The sequence below is a fragment of the Urocampus carinirostris genome, chromosome 1, assembly GCF_059441175.1.
Source record: "Urocampus carinirostris isolate Australia breed hairy pipefish chromosome 1, RoL_Ucar_1.0, whole genome shotgun sequence".
Taxonomy (NCBI): Eukaryota; Metazoa; Chordata; class Actinopteri; order Syngnathiformes; family Syngnathidae; genus Urocampus; species Urocampus carinirostris.
In genome coordinates, this window is record NC_142349.1 from 65,783,950 (window position 1) to 65,804,276 (window position 20,327).

Genomic DNA, 20,327 nt, shown 5'->3' on the forward strand with positions numbered 1-20,327 from the left:
TGGCAAAGAGCACTTTTTCTGGGCCAAAACAGACCGCCTTAATCAAATGCACGGTCGTGGCCACAATCCATTATCTCCTGTCGACTATTGCTCAGAGCAGGTCCTGGCACAGCGATTTATTTTGCGCTGAAGCAGTTCAATATGGCCTGCCTAACTGCATTGTTCTGACCATGATTCATTTTCCCCACCGTTGCTGAGAGTAATTTTGTGTCATGTCGCCCTTTTTTTCCCCCGAGCTTAAAATAAACAGCACCTGTGTGGCTGCAATCCATTATTCCTGGTAAACTGTTGCTGCGGCAGAGCACATTTTGTTTCAGTTTTAGCTTGCTGGAGCGTGCCATTGTGGCTAAGATTAACAGAACATTGTTCATCACAATCCATTATCCTCGGTGATTCATCGCTGAGATTGGGGGCGGAGAGAGCAAATTTGTTGTATGTGGCTTTTTTATTGTTCTTTCAGGCTAAAATGAACAGCACTCCTGTGGCCACAATCAATTATTCCTAGTCAACTGTTGCTGATAAAGAGGCTTTGAGGGTTTTTCTCATATTGCGGGCTTGGGAGGTGTTGGTGGGGGGTTAAATGGGGTATTCTGATCCCCCATTGACTGTGATTAACAAGGGATTACAGTATATGTATGGAAACAATTGTGGGATCCACTATATATGGGTGGATAGAACTGTTAGGGTCCGAAATACCTCCTACCACCGGAGGGCCCCAACCGGCGTTTGAAATGAGCAGAGGTGTGTCCAATTATCCTGAACTCTTTAAAGGACATTTTTGATCAGCAAACTTTGTTGAGTCATTTTGAGTTTTTCCGTCATCCACTGTGTCATTTTATTACACCACACCAGGTTTGTTTGTGCGTTGTTTTTAGTTTAAACTTTGTCAAGTTAGTTTTTTTGGTTTCTAGTTTCTTGTTTGTTAGTTTCTTTGTGCACCCTTTGTTTGTTGTTTCCTTGTACCCTGGCTTTGTTGTTAAATGCAACATTCTTGCCTCCAGTTTCTGCCTCCCCCACATGGGTCCATCATCCACAACCAAAACAAGAACGGTGGGATTTTCGGCGTGGAGGCAGAAAAAAACAATGGAAACATCCTGGATAAATCAAAATTATAGTTGACTTAGCGGATTAACCATGAAAATCACAGGAATACTGTACTCAAACCAAGTCTCTTAAATCCCTTCCTCACTGGACTTCCAATCAGTGTTCCCTCTAAGCTGCGCGCGTGCGCAATCGCGCACTGCTCGCACATTCTCAGCGCACAAGAAAATCTAGCCAGTGCACAAAAATCAGGGCTCAAAATGACTTATTAAGAAGCGACTTAAGTCAAAGTTACAGTGCATGAAGGTAAAAATACACGGGTTCCCCTGACGTTGTGTCCTAAATGCGGTATTTTGAAGTCGAGTCGAAGTAGAACGAAGTTGAGTGAACTTAGTAGAGTTTGTTGAGAACCGGCTTCTTCAGCTCGGAACCTAAAAGGAACCGGCTCTTTCGGGTCCTAAACGGCTCTTCAGGTTGTTTTTGCTTCTTTAATCCCAACACGACCAAATATTATGTAAAATTATGCACAAAATGACTTAAAGGAAGGGGGAATAGACCAAAAAAGAAAAAAATACCAAAATGAAAAAGTAGTGAAAAGTTGAGAAAAAAGGAAGAGAAAAAAAATAAACACAATGAGATTTTTTTTAAAGGAATTTAAAGGAAAAAATGAAAAAAAAAACACAGGAAAAAGAAGAAAAAGTTTGTGTTGCATTCAAATAATTTCCAATTCTGTCAGGGATTGACATTATTAAGACTATTTAGTGGCTATATTTGCACAGATAAAATACATGTCTCATCTCATCTTATTAGCCGTTCCGCTTATCCTCAGTAGGGTCGCGGGGGGCTGGAGCCCATCCCAGCAATCATCGGGCAGTGGGCAGGGGACACCCTGAACTGGTTGCCAGCCAATCGCAGGGCACACAGGGACAGACAACTCATTCGCTCATTCACACCTAGGGACAATTTGGACCGGCCAATTCACCTGAAATGCATGTTTTTTGGAATGTGGGAGGAAACCGGAGTGCCCGGAGGAAACCCACGCAAGCATGGGGAGAACATACAAACTCCGCACAGAAAGTCTGGAGCTGGATTTGAACCCACGACAGGTTCCCATGACAAGAACTGTGCCGCACAAGCGCTAACCACTGCGCCGCCGTGGTGCCCCTGAAATACATGTATATAGTGTGCCCTGCGATTGGCTGGCAACCACTTCAGGGTGTCCCATGCCCACTGCCCGATGATTGCTGGGATGGGCTCCAGCACCCCCGCGACCCTACTGAGGATAAGCGGTGCAGCTGATGAGATGAGATGAGATGAAAAAGAAATGGATATCTTGTGAAAGAATTGTAAGAACAATAAAATAAAATAATAAAATTATAAAAAATAATTTTGCAGTGCCGGAAACTCAGCAAAATGTAACTTGGTGTCAAGTTTTGGACATGTTTGACAAGGATTTAGTTGCCACACTTGGGATTGCCGTTGCTCATTGTTGTTTCAAGCGTTGCTCACTGACTTTCTGTGAACGCTCAGACCCGGGGAAAATGACAGGGAACATTGCTTCCAATTAGAGATTGGAAAAAAAAAAACAGTTCGTGAAAACAAGTGAAATCCTCTGCAGAGAAGGACATCAGCCCCTGCCTTCGGGAACATCTTCTTGTCAGGACTAATAACAGGTTGTGCTCAACAGAGACTCAAGACTATCGTAATTAGCTTCCCAAAAGGTTATTGCACGTGTGCTAGCGTGTCTTCAAAAGTAGGTCCTTGTAGCCAACGGGGGTCTCGGAGTGATTTGGGGGAAGGGTGTCATCGTTTTCTCCCGTGGGACCTCCGCCACCTCGTTAGGAACAATTCCAATTCCCTGCAAATTGCAAGGGCGCGTCATTAGAAACTCCATTTGGAGATTAAGGGCATAAAAGGTGAAGTGTGCTTGATAAAATGATGGGCCAATTAAAGATGCTAATTGTCACACGGACGTGAGAACCACGTCGTCTTGGCTCGTTTTCGCGTACAATCTGTATCAAGTTGTAGTAAAAAGTATCGAAAATAAAAGTATCTTGCGGAGAAAAAAAAAAAATAAGTAGAATAATTAAATGATATGCATTTCATATAGCGCTTTTCAAGTCAATGACTTCCCAAAGCGCTTTACAATGTGCTCCACATTTCCCAATAGCGGCCTTGCAGCCATGTAAGGCGCTAACCTGCTTATTGGGGGTATTAGGGGTTCAGTGTCTTACCCAAGGACACTTCGACATGTAACACGGACGAGCCGGGATTGGAACTGGGATCCCTTGATCCCAAGACGAGCGCTCTACCTCCTGAGCCCCGTCTAACCAAGACGTAGGGTCTGAAATTGTCATCGTAGGTGCATGTCCACTGTGAAAGAGATAAACTATCTATTTATCTATCTTGGTCATATAAAAAGGAAAAAAATAGCAAAAATAAATCACACACAAAAAATTCCCTAAGAAAAAGCAAGGCAAAGAAAGGGGGGTGGGAGACCGAAAGGTCTCACAAACCCTAGTGATAGGGTCACTAAATGTGAGAGGATGTGGAAGTAAAGCGACTGAGTGGAAGAAAGAGGAGATCGGAAGGATGATGAAAGAGATAAACTACAAAGAAAAATCCAGATTTTTAACCATTTAGATATATGAAGATAGATTTATTCATCCCCTGCAGGGAAATTCACACTTCCAGCAGCATCCCTGCGCTGGAGAACAGAACAATAATAAAGCAAATAGAATACAATACACAAATACCCAATGTGACGTGTTAATACCCAATGTAGCGTGTTATATAGAGTATCTAGATAGTGCTACACAGAATACACACTGCAATAAAAATACAGTAATATGCAATGTGGGGAGCGTGGTTTAGTGTGGGCCTTTTCTCCGCCGGGTGGAGTTAAAGAGCTTCATGGCATGAGGAAGAAAAGATCTCCTCAGTCTGTCAGTGGTACAAGACTGTGAATGCAGGCTGTCGCTGAAGCTGCTCTTCTGTCAGGAGAAAATGCTGTGTAGTGGATGTGATGAATTGTCCATGATTGACCGCAGCTTTTCCAGTGCCCGTCTCTCAGCTACTGTTGTCAGGCTGTCCAGCTCTGTGCCCACAACAGAGCTCGCTTTCCTCACCAGTTTGTTGAGACGAGAGGCGTCCTTCATGGCCAGCCAAAACTGTAGTAAAAACTAGAATAAACTAGAATAATAAAAATAGATACAAATAATTGTGTGATACAGCTGCAGATGAGTATTTGAACCCTTTTGATCTTCCACAATTACTTAGATAAATATGTCACAAAAAAATACAACGGAAAGTTTTCTGGATGTGTTTGGCTTTGGTGCGGTGGGCGCGAGTGAGAGAGAGGGGAGTGTGTTTTGTTGCATAGCTCTGCCCAGCTCCCCTGTGTTTGGATAGCATTTGTGGGTAGTTACAGTTTGTTCTGTGGGTTTTCATCATAAAGTGTCTCAACTGATAATATATAATGTTTAATGAACTTCAATCTAAAGGATTCTTTAGCGATGGCCAGCCAAAATGGGGTCTCGACTGTAAACTGTAGTAAAAACTGAACCTTTTTTTTTCCTGGACCAAAAAAATAGATATAAATAGAGTAGCTTCAACTATGCTTCGGGTCATTGTCGTGTTGGAAGACCCATCCAAGACCCATCTTCAATGCTCTGACTGAGGGAAGGAGGTTGTTCCCCAAAATCTCATAATACACGGCCATTGTCATCCTCTCTTTAATGCAGTGCACTCGTTCTGTCCCATGTGCAGAAAAACACCTCCAAAGCATTATGCTAACACCCCAATACTTCACAGTAGAGATGGTGTTCATCAGATGTTTTCTTCGTTCTTCTTCCTCCAAACACGCTTAGTGGAATTATGACCAAAAAGTTCTATTTTGGTCTCATCTGACCACAAAACCTTCTACCATGACTCCTCTGTATCATCCAAATGTTCATATGCAAACTTAAGATGGGCTTTGACATGTGTTGGTTTTAGCAGGGGAATCTTTCGTGCCATGCATGATTTCAAACCATGATGTCTTAGTGTATTACCTACAACAACCTTGTAAACAGTGGTCCCAGCTCTCGTAAGGTCATTGATCAACTCCTGTTGTGTAGTTCTGGGCTGATTACTCACCTTTCTTAGAATCATTGAGACCCCACAAGGTGATCTCTTGCATGGAGCTCCACTCCGATTGAGCTTGACCGTCATGTTTAGATTCTTCCATTTTCTAATGATTGCTCCAACAGTGGACCTTTTTTCACCAAGCTGCTTCGCAATTGCTCCGTAGCCCTGTCCAGCCTTGTTGAGGTGTACAAATTTGTCTCTGGTGTTTTTGGACAGCTTTTTGGTCTTTGCCATGTTACAAGATAAAGTCTTACAGATTGTTTGGGGTGGACAAGTGTCTTTATGCAGCTAACGACCTCAGATAGGTGCATCTGATTCAGGATGATACATGGAGTGCTGGTGGACTTCTAATGGGCGGACTTACAAGTCTTTCAGGGTCAGAATGCTCGATGATACACAGGTGTTCAAATACTTATTTGCAGCTGTATCACACAAATAAATTGTTAAAAAAGTCATGCATTGTGATTTCTGGAATTTTGTTTTTAGTTTATCACTCTCAGAGTGGACATGCACCGAAGATGAAAATTTCAGACCCCTTCTTGATTCCTAAGCGCAAGAAATAGCAAAATAGCAGAGTGTTCAAATACTGATTTTCTTTACTTTACGTACCAGTTTTTTTAGATGACTTCTGCCGTCCATTCAGGCCACTTCCACTCGGTTTCGAACCGGGGACCTTTCGCATGTTACTACGGAAACACAAGCTACTAATACTAAATAGAAAAGATGTGTTTCATGCTAATGTTAGCATAGAAAATTCAGTACTAGCATTAGATAGATAGATAGATAGATAGATAGATAGATAGATAGATAGATAGATAGATAGATAGATAGATAGATAGATAGATAGATAGATAGATAGATAGATAGATAGATAGATAGATAGATAGATAGATAGATAGATAGATAGATAGATAGATAGATAGATAGATAGATAGATAGATAGATAGATAGATAGATAGATAGATAGATAGATACATAGATACATAGATACATAGATACATAGATACTTTATTCATCCCCGTAGGGAAATTCACACTTCCAGCAGTCTACCCCGTTGTTTATTAACAGATGAACATGATGCCCTAGGGGTGCTTGTAGCGGAGTGGATGACGTCACGCCAGTCCAAAAATTCGACATCCCTGCGGCAGATGGAAAACTTTTCTTTGTGAAAATCCAGGGATACACCACCTCGTGTTAGCAAGTCCGCCTCCTCTCCGATTCCCCCCGGCTTTCGTGTCTCTGTTTAGCGGCGTTGAAGCCAGATTGCTCCGGGTAGCTACACGTTAGCGTCCGGAATGCTAAACGTGAGCCACGTTTCCGCAAAACACAGCAACTGCGCTCCCTGTGCGCTTCGATGTTTTCCACCAGCACTCGATGATCTTATTTGGTCGTGAGTTCGCATTTACCATGATTACGGATGGTACCGAAGACTTATAACGCCGCTAGCCGCTCCGCTAGCTCCGGCTAATCCTCCACGATAGGCCCCTTCATCACGCCGGCACGAGAATTCTTCAGGGCAAGGAGTTGAAATTCCTTGAATACACGCATTTCTTGTGCGTTAAAACCCATGTCCTTAGGATAGAAGTAATCCATAGTGTAGTTGTCAAAACGGGAAGAAAAAACACCGAAGATAGGAGCAGACAATAAAACAATAGGGCAGCTGCAGGTAGTACTAATGCCTACAATGTACCGAGGCACATCCACATGATTGTTGGGTCTAAAATGACTGAAGTGTGGGAGAGCTAAGAAAATATTGGCTAACCGGAGGAGGAAATTCAGGCAAAGACTTGTTTTGTATTTTTACAACTGCAGTTGGAGAAGGACTGAGAGGAGCAGATAATTTACTCCCAGGCCAGACCCCTTCTGACTTTCCCCCAGCCTACCTTTGTGTTTTATTGAGATCGCAAGACAAAAAACAAAAGATCACAGATCAAAGATCACCCCCCTCCCCCTGGAAAGTTACCAATACCTTCAAACAAAGACAGGGAGACTAAGAGACGCCAAAAGGGAACATCAAATTGATTAGAAATACACAACTTGAGCAAATACGTTTAAGCCTACTTTACATTTATACATTTGCATATTTTTAATTAAAACCACAAAGTTGATTATGAGCTTAGCAAGTTTTTAAATTTCACCAGTGCCAAGAACTCAGCGTAGCAGCAAGAGGTGCCAGGCAAAGATGGTGGTTATCATTAGGTATGGAAATACACATTTATCAACCTAATATTTTCATAAAATTAACATTGGTATCATAGTTCATAGAGTATTCAAATACATTTTACCGAATGAAAGTTTTTTATACCACTAGACGACACAAAATATTACACACCGTCGCTTCCAAATCGTAATTGTTTTGGCACGTCAGGAAAATAGTCAGAACGGTGTGAGACCCTAATATTTTTTATTACAGAATCACGCAAAAAATGTTTTCCTGGTATTCAGTCCTACTCGCACGCTTTTGTTTCCCATCATGAAGCTTCCTGCTAATGAGCATGCGGCTTCAGCCATCGCGTTTCCTTTTTTCTTGCGTCGTCGCCAGCAAAGAGTAATGATTTTCACGCTGGTAGGGGACGGACACATGCACCCATGGGGCCGTCGGCCTGTCACGAAAACATGGCGGCCTCCGGCGTGCGGGGACAAACCGGACAGCGTTGGCCCCGCCTCCTCGGCACAGCGGGGCTTCGAAAAGACATCCGCAGAGGGTCGTGTTCTTTCCTTTGTTATTGAGACTGTTTTCTTTCTAATGTATCTTTCGCTGCTTGATTTCAATCCAAATTCAAAGCTCCATGTTTTCTTACTACTCAGTTGTTACTGTGTTATTACTGTATTTTCCGCACTATAAGGCGCACCGGGTTACAGGGCGCACCCCCAAAAAATAGTTGTTGGTCCTATATTTTCCATACATAAGGCGCACCGGATTATAAGGCGCTACAATGGGAACGTCGACAAAACAGTCAGATAGTTCAGTCCAACTGATTATCCCCTTAATATTCCCAAAGCTTGCAAAGAAGCAAATACGTGTCTCAGACATGTACGGAAACGGTGTATGTACAATGTCTACTGTGACATATGACAATAAACACTTTGAATTGAATTTAGTTTAAAAATAGACTCATCACAGAAACATCAAGATCGTTCTAAAACAAGATACCGGGAAAATAGAAAGCCGCATAGCTCACCTAAGTTCTCTTGCAGCCATCACGTTCAATCATGATACGTAACCATGGTCTTCCAACAACCGTGAGTGTAGTCAATCCGGGAGAGTCCAAAAATTTACAAATACAGAATAGTAAAAAATGTTTTCTCTATGCCGTAGTGCACAGGTGTCAAACAGGCGGCCCGCGGGCCAGATCAGGCCCGCTAAGGGTTTGAATCCGGCCCGCGAGACAACACTCAGAGAAGCGCAAGAGAAAAACAAGCTGCAGGTTGAAATATGTCAACTAGATGTTGCCAAAGAAAGGTGCCTCGAACAAAGACACTGTATTTGTATTTCTTTTTCTCTCTCTCTCTCTCTTTTCCGCCCCTTTTCTTCCCACTCTCTGTCTCTGTCTCTTTCACTCTCTGTGTCTCTCTTTAACCTCTTTTGCTCTAACTTCCTTTTTTCCTTTTCTCTTTTCTCTTTCTCTCTTCCTACCCTTCGCGCTTTCTTTTCTCTTTTCTCTCCTTCTGTCTTTCTATTTCTATTTCTCTGGATTTTCTTCAGCGCCCTTTATTTCCCCCTCTCACATGACTTCTCTTTTTATCTCTTTTGTTTCTCACGCTTTCTCTCTCTCTCTCTTTTTCTTTGACCCGCCCTCTCTCCTTTCCCTCCCTCTTTCTCTCATTACTTTATTTCTCTTTCTCTTTCTCTTTAATCTACTAGTCCGGCCCCCGACGGAATGTTTGTTCTATCGTGTGGCCCCCGAGTTAAAATGAGTTTGACACCCCTGCCGTAGTGCAACCCAACCTGTGATTCACATTCATCTTTTTCCGCCAATTGCAGGCTTCGTTTCACCCCTTTAGCCTATGCGAGCCTGTAAATGATTAAAAAGGATCCGCCCCCTTTATTTCTGAATCACTTTAGCCAATAGTGACGGATTCAAATGATGATTGACACATTGTTTAATAAATGAAACGCCGGTATATAAATCCCAGCATACACCGCGGACGACTTCGCCTTCGGGGGAAAATCGAGTCGGCGGCTGCTTGGATTAGTTGGAAGACTTTGCGACTTAATATTGATCCGTATATAAGGCGCACTGTATTATAAGGCGCATGGTCAGCTTTTGAAAAAAATAAAGGCTTTTAGGTGCGCCTTATTAGTGCGGAAAATACAGTACTATGTTATTACTATATTATTACTAGATATTGATCATTAGATCAGTTAATCTCGATATATATACCGTAATACTTTAAATTTTTTGACTGCGGCTTATGCAATGATGCGGCTTATGCAATGATGCGGCTAATTTACACATTTTCTTCTAACGGCCGCCAGGGGCACCCGATCAGTAGAGGTAAAAGTGAGACAAAAATAAAAAGGCTAACAAGAAAGAATTTAAATAAAAATGAAAAACAAAAACAAATTACCTATAAAATATACATACAAATGTAGAATATGAGTACAAATAGTGACAAAAATACCATTGAAAATTCGAATACAAAAACCAGTATAAAATAAAAACATAAACATAATAACAAATAAGAGTATCAAAACAATTAAAATAATATAAAAAATGTAAGTTTAAATAAAACGGACTAAAAAGGAAAAATATACAAAAAATATATAAAATAAAATAAAAAAATGCACACATGACAATTAACGTAAAAAAATACAAATATGACAATAATATTTAAAATCGATAATAAAATAATACATAAATCAAAATAAATATTTAAGTCAAAGTATACGTCTAAATAAAATTAAAAAGAAAAATATAAAAAGGTAAATACAGAAAATAAATGAAAATATAAAATGGATAAAAATAAATATCAAATTAAATATATGAATAAAAACAAAATTCAAGCTAACACCAGAAAAAAATAACAAAAAAATTGTAATTAAAAAATCAAAACAAATAGTAAAACATAAAACACAAATATAAATGAAACTGTTAAAATACAAATTAAATTTTGATATGAATGTAAATTAAAAAAACAGAAATAAAAAATGAAAATACAGTGTTTAAAGAAATAAAAATATCAAATAATTATTATAACAATATGAATACAAATATTTAAATAAATATAACGGCAACGGCAGCACGGCGGTGCAGTGGTTAGCGCTTGTGCGGCACAGTTCATGTCATGGGAACCTGTCGTGGGTTCAAATCCAGCTCCAGACTTCCTGTGCGGAGTTTGTATGTTCTCCCCGTGCTTGCGTGGGTTTTCTCCGGGCACTCCGGTTTCCTCCCACGTTCCAAAAACATGCATTTCAGGTGAATTGGCCGGTCCAAATTGTCCCTAGGTGTGAATGAGCGAATGCGTTGTCTGTCCCTGTGTGCCCTGCGATTGGCTGGCAACCAGTTCAGGGTGTCCCCTGCCCACTGCCCGGAGATGGCTGGGATGGGCTCCAGCCCCCCCCGCGACCCTAATGAGGATAAGCGGTACGGCTGATGAGATGAGATGAGATGAGATAACGGCAACTACAACCCCAAAAATAAAATAAATGTAAATCAAAATAAAATGAAAATAAATCCAGTAGACTGCAAACATCCCATTTTTTGTGGATACCTCAGCACAGTCCCGGCCTATCCATCACTAAACAATAAGGATTTTCTATTGGATTGGAGAGAGGCGGGCAGAGGCTTGCCTTCATTTCCACTGTTCTGCACGGAGGCTTTCCAATTGGATTATGAAGCTCCATTTGGGTAGGACGGACCCGGCTGGGATGCCGCTCGCCATTCAAAAGCAAATTTCTGCCCGTCTGCCGCCCGTTTAGTCGGAAAGTGCTTGGGAATGTCAGTGAAGAGCTTCTCTCATTTCTATTCTTATCATGCCAAATATCGTTTTTCACTCAAATTTACCTTCGTATATCTATTTCATGCATGTATCTATCTGCCTTTAGCGCCAACAGCACAGGTGTCAAACAGGCGGCCCGCGGGCCACATCAGGCCCGCTAAGGGATTGAGACAACACTCAGAGAAGCGCAAGAGAAAAACAGGCTGCAGGTTGAAATATGTCAACTTGATGTTGCCAAAGCCAGGTGCCTCGAACAAAGACACTGTACTCTCTGTCTCTCTGTCTCTCTCTCTCTCTCTCTCTCTCTCTCTCTCTCTCTCTCTCTCTCTGTCTTTCTTTTCCACCCCTTTTCTCCCACTCTGTCTCGGTTTCTTTCACTCTCTGTGTCTCTCTTTTTCTCTTCCTTTGTTGCTCTTTTTCTCTTACTGTCACGGTCGCCATGACGACCAGTATGCCACGCCCCCGAACTCAAGCTGAAGCTGATTGCTGGTCTGCTACTTAAGGCTGGGTTGTGGGTTTGGCGGGCGCTGGCTCATTATATATATACACATTCCCGGTCTGTTATGCCTTGTCCTGTTTTAGTTTTAAAACTTTGTCCATTCTGTTATGCCTTGTCCTGTTTAGTTGAGTTGGAAGAATCAACTGTTTGTTTGTCTTGTCCCTGAGTTTTGGACAACTTTTATTTTGTGAATAAAAGTTTTTGGATCGTTACGCAATTGAGTTCTCCCTTCCTGCCTCCTGCCTCCGTTCTGGTCCGGTCACCCCTTCCAATCCACCACGCCTCGTCACAGCCCCCTTCCACCCCCGCCCCGTGACACTTACTCTCTCTGTGTCTCTTTAACTTCTTTTGCTCTAACTTCCTTTTTTCCCTTTCTCTCTTTTCTCTTTCTCCCTTCATACCCTTCGTGCTTTCTTTTCTCCTTTCTCTTTCCTCTCCTCCTGTCTTTCTATTTCTCTTTGGATTTCTTTCTTACTCTCCCTTTCTTTTCCCCCTCTCTCACGACTTTTTATCTTTTGTTTCTCACTCTCTCTCTCTCTTTTTCTTTCTTTGACCCGCCCGCTCTTTATTTCCCTCCCTCTTTCTCTTATTTCTTTATCTCTCTTTTTCTTTCTCTTTAATCTACTAGTCCGGCCCCCGACTTAATGTATGTTGTATCGCGTGGCCCCCGAGTTAAAATGAGTTGGACACCCCTGGCCTACAGTGTTCTAGTTTGCCCGCGTCCCCGCGTCCTAGACGCATCATTTTTGCTGGGGACGTATAGTGTCGAATCAACGAGCGTCCCCGGGACGCCACTTTTTGTACACCGAATTGTCATTATTCCCCGATTACTTTTTTTATTACCGTAAAATCCGGACTATAGAGCGCACCTGATTATAAGCCGCACACACCACATTTTACAGGCTTTACTGGTTTTGTCCTTACACAAGCCGCACCTCTATATAGGCCGCATGAGCCCACATTGAAACATGTATCACAGTCACAAGTTTATCCCGAATCTGACTTTACGTGCCAGGATCGTGACTACAGATATAGTACACAATGCAATCGCCGCAGTCGGCAACATGAACGGAAAATGATACCGGTACTTACAACTTAATGCAGACCTTTAAAGTCCGGGTGCCATTAAAAGTACCGTATTTTCCGCACTATAAGGCGCACCTAAAAGCCTTTGGTTTTTTCAAAAGCTGACCATGCACCTTATAATACAGTGCGCCTTATTTATGGATCAACATTAAGTCGCAAAGTCTTCCAACTAACTTGCAGCCGCCGACTCGATTTTCCCCCGAAGGCCAAGTAGTCCGCGGTGTATGCTGGGATTTATTTACCGGCATTTCATTGGCTAACCAATGTGTCAATCATCATTTGAATCGATAACTATTGGCTAAAGTTATTCGGAGGTCAAGGGGCGGATCCTTTTTATCATTTACAGGCTGGCATTGGCTTGAACGGCAAAACAAAGCCTGCAATTGGCCGAAAAAGATGAATGTGTATTGCACGTGGTTGACGGCATACAGAAAGCATTTTTTATTATACTGTATTTGTAAATATTTGATTCTCCTGGATTTACTACACTCACGGATATAAGAGGACACTGGCTGCACATCATTATGAACACAACGACTTCGGTGAGCTACTCCGGCTATATATTATCCCTGTATCTTGTTTCAGACTGAACTCGATGTTTCTGCGATAAGCGGTGCAGATAATGGATGGAATGGAGTGTCTATTTTTAAATTAAACTCAATTCCAAGTGTTTATTGTCATATGCACAGTAAAGTTGCGAGCGAAAAATAAAATAGAAACTAAGGAATGGTTGGCATTTCTTGAATCCCAAGACTATAACCTTCCGAATGATATTTGGAACGATGCATTTGAGTGACATCGTACGGACACCGCATCCGCACGTGTCTACGACACGTATTTGCTTCTTTGCAAGCTTTGGGAATGTTAAGCGGTAATAAGTTTGACTGAACTATCTGACTGTTTTGTCCACGTTCCCATTGTAGCGCCTTATAATCCAGTGCGCCCTATGTATGTCAAAAATAGGACCTTATAGTGCGGAAAATACGGTAATCCAATGAAAAAAATGTATTTTTCCAAAGTTAAGGGTAGGAAAAATAAATATCCACTATTGTCCGCTGCAACAACAAACAGATTTAAATCAGCTTCACCCCACTTTCCGTCAGCCCGCGTTTGCTCCGCCCCTTCTTTTTGATTCGACGGTAGAAAACACATCACAATAAGTCTCTAAAATAAATACATTACAAAAATATACAGTTGCAAATACATATTATACAAGGTCACACATATTTACAAAGAAAGACGGTACACCGAGAGAGTTTTCAAAGTTTTAATAATAATAATAATATAACTTTCATCCCAAACCGTGCCTGTGAAAGGTACCACCACGCTACTCCTAACACGCTCGTTACGCATGAAGTGTTGCTGTTAAAAAAAAACGTACCGCAATTGCGAAATTCACGGTAAACTCCTCATCTTTCTCCTTATAACAGTCGCCATCAAGGGCGTCTTCCTCATTATAGGAAAGCACTTTTGTCATACGTACAATTTGAACGCATTTGGGAAAAAAGTAGCGGCTTATAGTCCGGAATTTACGGTAACAAAGATTTACCGCACTCCAAACCTTTCGTCAGGCAGATCCGCCTTTGTTGTTTTGGTCTCGCGCCGATCTCGGCAAACGAGATCTCGTTGTTTCGAGATGACGTCATTGTTGCGGCGGTTGTCGAGTGAAAGAGAAGTATGCCTCCGAAAAAAACGGTTGGTATTAGGTGCAAATCAACCAAAAATTGGTAATTTCTTCAGTGTCGGTAATAAGTCGAAACATAACACAGAAAACGGTAACAACGGCAATAATTCTGGCACGAAAAAACGGCGGAGAAATTGACCTGACCACGTCTGCTCTCCCGTCCCGTCTTTCGACTTCTTTTTGTCCCCGACTATGTCTTCTCTCCTATATTGGCTTACGACTCGTTTCTGACCCCGACCACGCCTCGCTCTCCCAGTCCTGGCTACCCACCCGTTTTTTCCATTCCCGACACCGCCATCGCTCGCTACGGAAGTTCCACTTCCTCGTTCGGAGCACCATTCGAGTACAAGAGCGACTTGCTTCCCGCGTCCAGCGAACACCGGATCGTGGGTGCCAAACTTTCTTTTTTGAAAAATTTATATATTTGACAATAAGGGGTTTGACCGGGGGTGGAGCCCAATTGGGCGTTCCTGGCCCGCCCATGGGAGGAGCCGCCACGCCAGCTTGGGAAAAAGACGTGGGTCGAGAGAAGATCGTAGAAGATCTAGGGAGATTGAGAGAGAGGCTGGACGAAGACTAATTTGACTAATTCGGCAAGGGAAAACTGTGTTAAAGCGAATTATTCGACGAAAGAAAATAAACAAGAGTACTCCTATAGAGAAAAGGACTTTTCTGCCAAAACGGACTCAATTATATTCCTGGTGACGCTATGAGGAGGATGATAATGGATTGGACCTTGAGAAGGCATTACAACTGTGGCTGGACTGCAAACCACGAAGAATATATGAACTGAAAAATCTGAAGTGATTAAAACGGCATGAATATATAGACTAATATTTCAGCCATATTATTTTGTATAATGTACAATATTTTTGAGAACTGAAAAATATGAAGTGAATAACAAATTACCGTATTTTCCGCACTATAAGGCGCACCTAAAAGCCTTTATTTTTTTCAAAAGCTGACCATGCGCCTTAAAACACAGTGCGCCTTATTTATGGATCAACATTAAGTTTTCCAACCAACTTGCAGCCGCCGACTAGATTTTCCCCCGAACGCCAAGTAGTACGCGGTGTATGCTGGGATTTATTTACCGGCGTTTCATTGGCTAACCAATGTGTCAATCATCATTTGATTCGATAACTATTGGCTAAAGTTATTCGGAGGTCAAGGGGCGGATCCTTTTTATCATTTACAGGCTGGCATTGGCTTAAACGGCAAAACAAAGCCTGCAATTGGCCGAAAAAGATGAATGCGTATAGCACGTGGTTGACGGCATAGAGAAAGCATTTTTTTCTATTCTGTATTTGTAAATATTTTATTCTCCTGGATTTACTACCCTCACGGATATAAGAGGACATTGGCTGCACATTATTATGAACACAACGACTTCGGTGAGCTACTCCGGCTATATATTATCCCTGTATCTTGTTTCAGACTGAACTCGATGTTTCTGCGATAAGCGGTGCAGATAATGGATGGAATGGAGTGTCTATTTTTAAATTCAACTCAATTCCAAGTGTTTATTGTCATATGCACAGTAAAGTTGCGAGCGAAAAAGAAAATAGAATCTAAGGAATGGTTGGCATTTCTCGAATCCCAAGACTTTAACCTTCCGAATGATGGAACGATGCATTTGAGTGACATCGTACGGACACCGCATCCGCACGTGTTCTCGACACGTATTTGTTTCTTTGCAAGCTTTGGGAATGTTAAGGGGGTAATCAGTTGGACTGAACTATCTGACTGTTTTGTCGACGTTCCCATTGTAGCGCCTTATAATCCGGTGCGCCTTATGTATGTCAAAAACAGGACCAAAAACTATTTTTTCGGGGTGCGCCCTATAACCCGGTGCGCCTTATAGTGCGGAAATTACGGTAATTGTGCTGATTAAAATTGAATGAAAATAGATTTATATTATATATTTGTCTTCGATTTAAAATTTCAACCTCGATAACACTAAATTTTGGGGACCCATAGATCTCTATCGGGACCCATATATTTTTGGGCATGCGAGTCCCCTGAACCCTTCACTTTTCACAGGTAAAATGAACACTGGGCCCAGAGACGTCGACTATACACGTTTTCTTTGTTATTGTATCCCTGGCACGTGTCCTACCTGTCAAAAGAAGACTAAAATAAAATACATTATTCTTTAAAGCTAGGGCGGACCTGACCTGGTTTAATGATAAATGACGAAAAGGTCAGGAAAGCTGAGGATGTAACAGCAGCCATCCGCTAGCTTTCGGGATCATTCTCTTTTTACACGTCGAGCTCACGTTTGACTGTCGTGACAACACGGCAGTTTCACGCTGATGTATTTTTAAGTATCCTGTGGAGTATTCGTGGTTTTATTTTTACTGCGTACGCTGGAGTAAATTTGTGCCTGTTTTGTAGAAAATGTTTAGAGATAATACCGTAAATTCCAGACAATAGAGCGCACCTGATTATAAGCCGCACCCACCATATTTTAAGAGGTTAACCACTTTTGTACTTACACAAGCCGCACCTGTATATAAGCCGCATGCGCCCTCACTAAAACATGTAACACGATCACAAAATTGACCCAAACCAGTAAAAAAATGAGTAACATTGAGTCCCGCGAATTTAACTGGGGGGGTTTGGGGTTTTTAAGGGTTATTGATCTATCTTCGTTATTCATTATCCGTTATCCGTTATCGGTCAGTTCATAATACGCTACAAAGCCTAGGAGCCAGGACACTTACTCTCAGCCAAAAGGCCAAGCTAAGGTCCTAGCCCTAAAGCCTTGCTGCGATCATTGCGAATGCACCGTTCCCGGAGGTACTGCAATACCGGGCCGATGCGTGGAGTGGACAGAGCAAGCTCATATTCCATCTCCGAAATGCAAAAATCAAAGATAGTGACTTCATAGGCCAAACTAAGGACCTAGCATCAAAGCCTTGCAAAGGCCAAGCTAAGGACCTAGGCCAAGCGGCCAAGCTAAGGACCTAGCATCAAAGCCTTGCTATGACTGCATAGATAACACACAATAGCCGTCTGTCCTTCATTGAAGCACACAGTAAAAAAAAATCACAGCAGCTGGGGGGTTTTGGGGTTTTTAAGGGTTATTGTTCTATCTTCGTTATTCATTATCCATTATCCGTTATCGGTCAGTTCATAATACGCTACAAAGCCTAGGAGCCAGGACACTTACTCTCAGCCAAAAGGCAAAGCTAAGGTCCTAGCCCTAAAGCCTTGCTGCGATCATTGCGATTGCACCGTTCCCGGAGGTATTGCAATACCGGGCCGATGCGTGGAGTGGACAGAGCAAGCTCTTATTCCATCTCCGGATTGCAAAAATCAAAGATCATGGCAAATGGCCAAACTAAGGATCTAGCATCAAGGCCAAGCTAAGGACTTAGCATCAAAGCAGGCCAAGCTAAGGACTTAGCATCAAAGCCTTGCTGCAAGGCCAAGCTAAGGACCTAGCATCAGCTGAACATAAAGTTCACAGTTCAAAAACCACAGCCGGCAAAATGAACGGATAATGATACCGGTATTTAAGATTTAATGCAGACCTGCAGAGTCCGGGTCCCGTTAAAAGTAATCCAAGGAAAAAAAGTGTATATTTCCAAAGGTAAGGGTGGGAAAAATATATATCCACTATTGTCTGCCGTGTCCACAAACACTCACCTTTACCGGTCCCCACTTCCCCTCATCCCCCGCGTCTGTTACGCCCCTTCTTTTTAATTGGTCAGTGCAAGACTTATCAGAATAAGTGTCCAAAATAAATACAAATCAATACATTACAAAAATATACAGTTGCAAATACATATCATACATGGTTACACATATTTACAAAGAAAGACGGTACACCGAGAGAGTTTTCAAAGCTTTAATAATAATATTATAACTTTCATCCCAAACCGTTTCTGTGAAGGGTAGCAAAACGCTACTAGTAACACGCTCGCTCGGTCTGTTAAAAAAAACATACCTTACATGTAAAAATCACGGTAAACTCATCTTGTATATAAATAAACATGACTTGACTTGACTTAATGTAGCGGAGTAAGAGTACAGTTTCTTGTTCACAAGTCTACTCAAGTAAAACCAAAAAGTCAAGTGGTTTAAAAATACTCCTAGAAGTACAAAATGTCCCAAAACGTATTCAAGTAAATGTAACTCGTTACTACCCACCTCTGGCTGTTCAGGGTTGGGTAGGGTTACTTTAACTGGATTACTTTCAATTACTTTTGGATGACTCCAATACCAAATATGCTAATAAAACACAAAAGAAACTAAATGTGAATAAAATGATGACTCACAACACGTGGTAAGCTTTCTCTCCTGATTTTGATCTCTTTGACTGACATAAAATGCGACAGGAACAAAATGAAAAGAAATCCAAACAGTTTGCAACATCCTTTTTGCCATTCCATGTATTCCGTTACTCCCCAAGCCTGCACAAAATTTAGTTATTTTATTTATATTGAGTTTCTTTTGTCTTTTATTAGCATATTTGGTATTGGAGTAATCCAAAAGTACCGTATTTTCAGCACTATAGGGCGCACCGGGTTATAGGGCGCACCCCCAAAATATAGTTTTTGGTCCTATATTTGACATACATAAGACGCACCGGATTATAAGGCGCTACAATGGGAACGTCGACAAAACAGTCAGTTCAGTCCAACTTATTACCCCCTTAACATTCCCAAAGCTTGCAAAGAAGCAAGTACGTGTCATAGACACGTGCGGATGCGGTGTCCGTACGATGTCACTCAAATGCATCGTTTCAAATATCATTCGGAAGGTTAAAGTCTTGGGATTCAAGAAATGCCAACCATTCCTTAGTTTCTATTTTCTTTTTCGCTTGCAACTTTACTGTGCATATGACAATAAACACTTGGAATTGAGTTGAATTCACTCAACTCATCACAGCAACATCAAGATCGTTCTAAAACAAGATACCGGGAAAATATTAAGCCGCAAAGCTCACCTAAGTTCTCACGTTCAATAATGATACGCAATCATGGTCTTCTTACAACCGTTAGTGTAGTAAATCCAGGAGAGTAAAATGTTTACAAATACAGACTAATGAAACATGTTTCTTTATGGCGTACTTTAGCAAGCTTGCTATTCAGAGTCATCTTTTTCGGCCAATTGCAGGTTTTGTTTTGGCCCTCTAGCCTATCCGAGGCTCCCAATAACTTCAGCCAATAGCGATCGATTTAACGGATGATTGACACATCTTTTTCGGCCAATTGCAGGGTTTGTTTTGGCCCTCTAGCCAATCCGAGGCTCCGAATAACTTCAGCCAATAGCGATCGATTTAACGGATGATTGACACATCTTTTTCGGCCAATTGCAGGGTTTGTTTTGGCCCTCTAGCCAATCCGAGGCTCCGAATAACTTCAGCCAATAGTGATCGATTTAACGGATGATTGACACATCTTTTTCGGCCAATTGCAGGGTTTGTTTCGGCCCTCTAGCCTATCCGAGGCTCCGAATAACTTTAGCCAATAGCGATCGATTTAATGGATGATTGACACAGCTTTTTCGGCCAATTGCAGGGTTTGTTTCGGCCCTCTAGCCTATCCGAGGCTCCAAATAACTTCAGCCAATAGCGATCGATTTAATGGATAATTGACACAGCTTTTTCGGCCAATTGCAGGGTTTGTTTTGGCCCTCTAGCCTATCCGAGGCTCCGAATAACTTCAGCCAATAGCGATCGATTTAACGGATGATTGACACATCTTTTTCGGCCAATTGCAGGGTTTGTTTCGGCCCTCTAGCCTATTCAAGGCTCCGAATAACTTTAGCCAATAGCGATCGATTTAATGGATGATTGACACAGCTTTTTCGGCCAATTGCAGGGTTTGTTTTGGCCCTCTATCCTATCCGAGGCTCCGAATAACTTCAGCCAATAGCGATCGATTTAACGGATGATTGACACATCTTTTTCGGCCAATTGCAGGGTTTGTTTCG

At 41.9% G+C, this 20,327-nt stretch overlaps 1 protein-coding gene, 1 non-coding gene and 1 pseudogene across 2 annotated transcripts in view; 1 reads left to right on the plus strand and 2 right to left on the minus strand.

Annotated features, from left to right (window-relative positions):
• The window catches only part of kcnn1a (potassium intermediate/small conductance calcium-activated channel, subfamily N, member 1a), a 176,618-nt gene that overhangs the window by 61,425 nt on the left and 94,866 nt on the right, over positions 1-20,327 (plus strand). The gene's annotated exons all lie outside the window — the stretch shown is intronic.
• LOC148376587 (U2 spliceosomal RNA) lies at positions 17,162-17,350 on the minus strand. Its single transcript, XR_015848367.1, has one exon. It is a non-coding gene; the product is annotated as a U2 spliceosomal RNA (small nuclear RNA).
• On the minus strand, positions 17,611-17,756 carry LOC148376588 (U2 spliceosomal RNA; annotated as a pseudogene).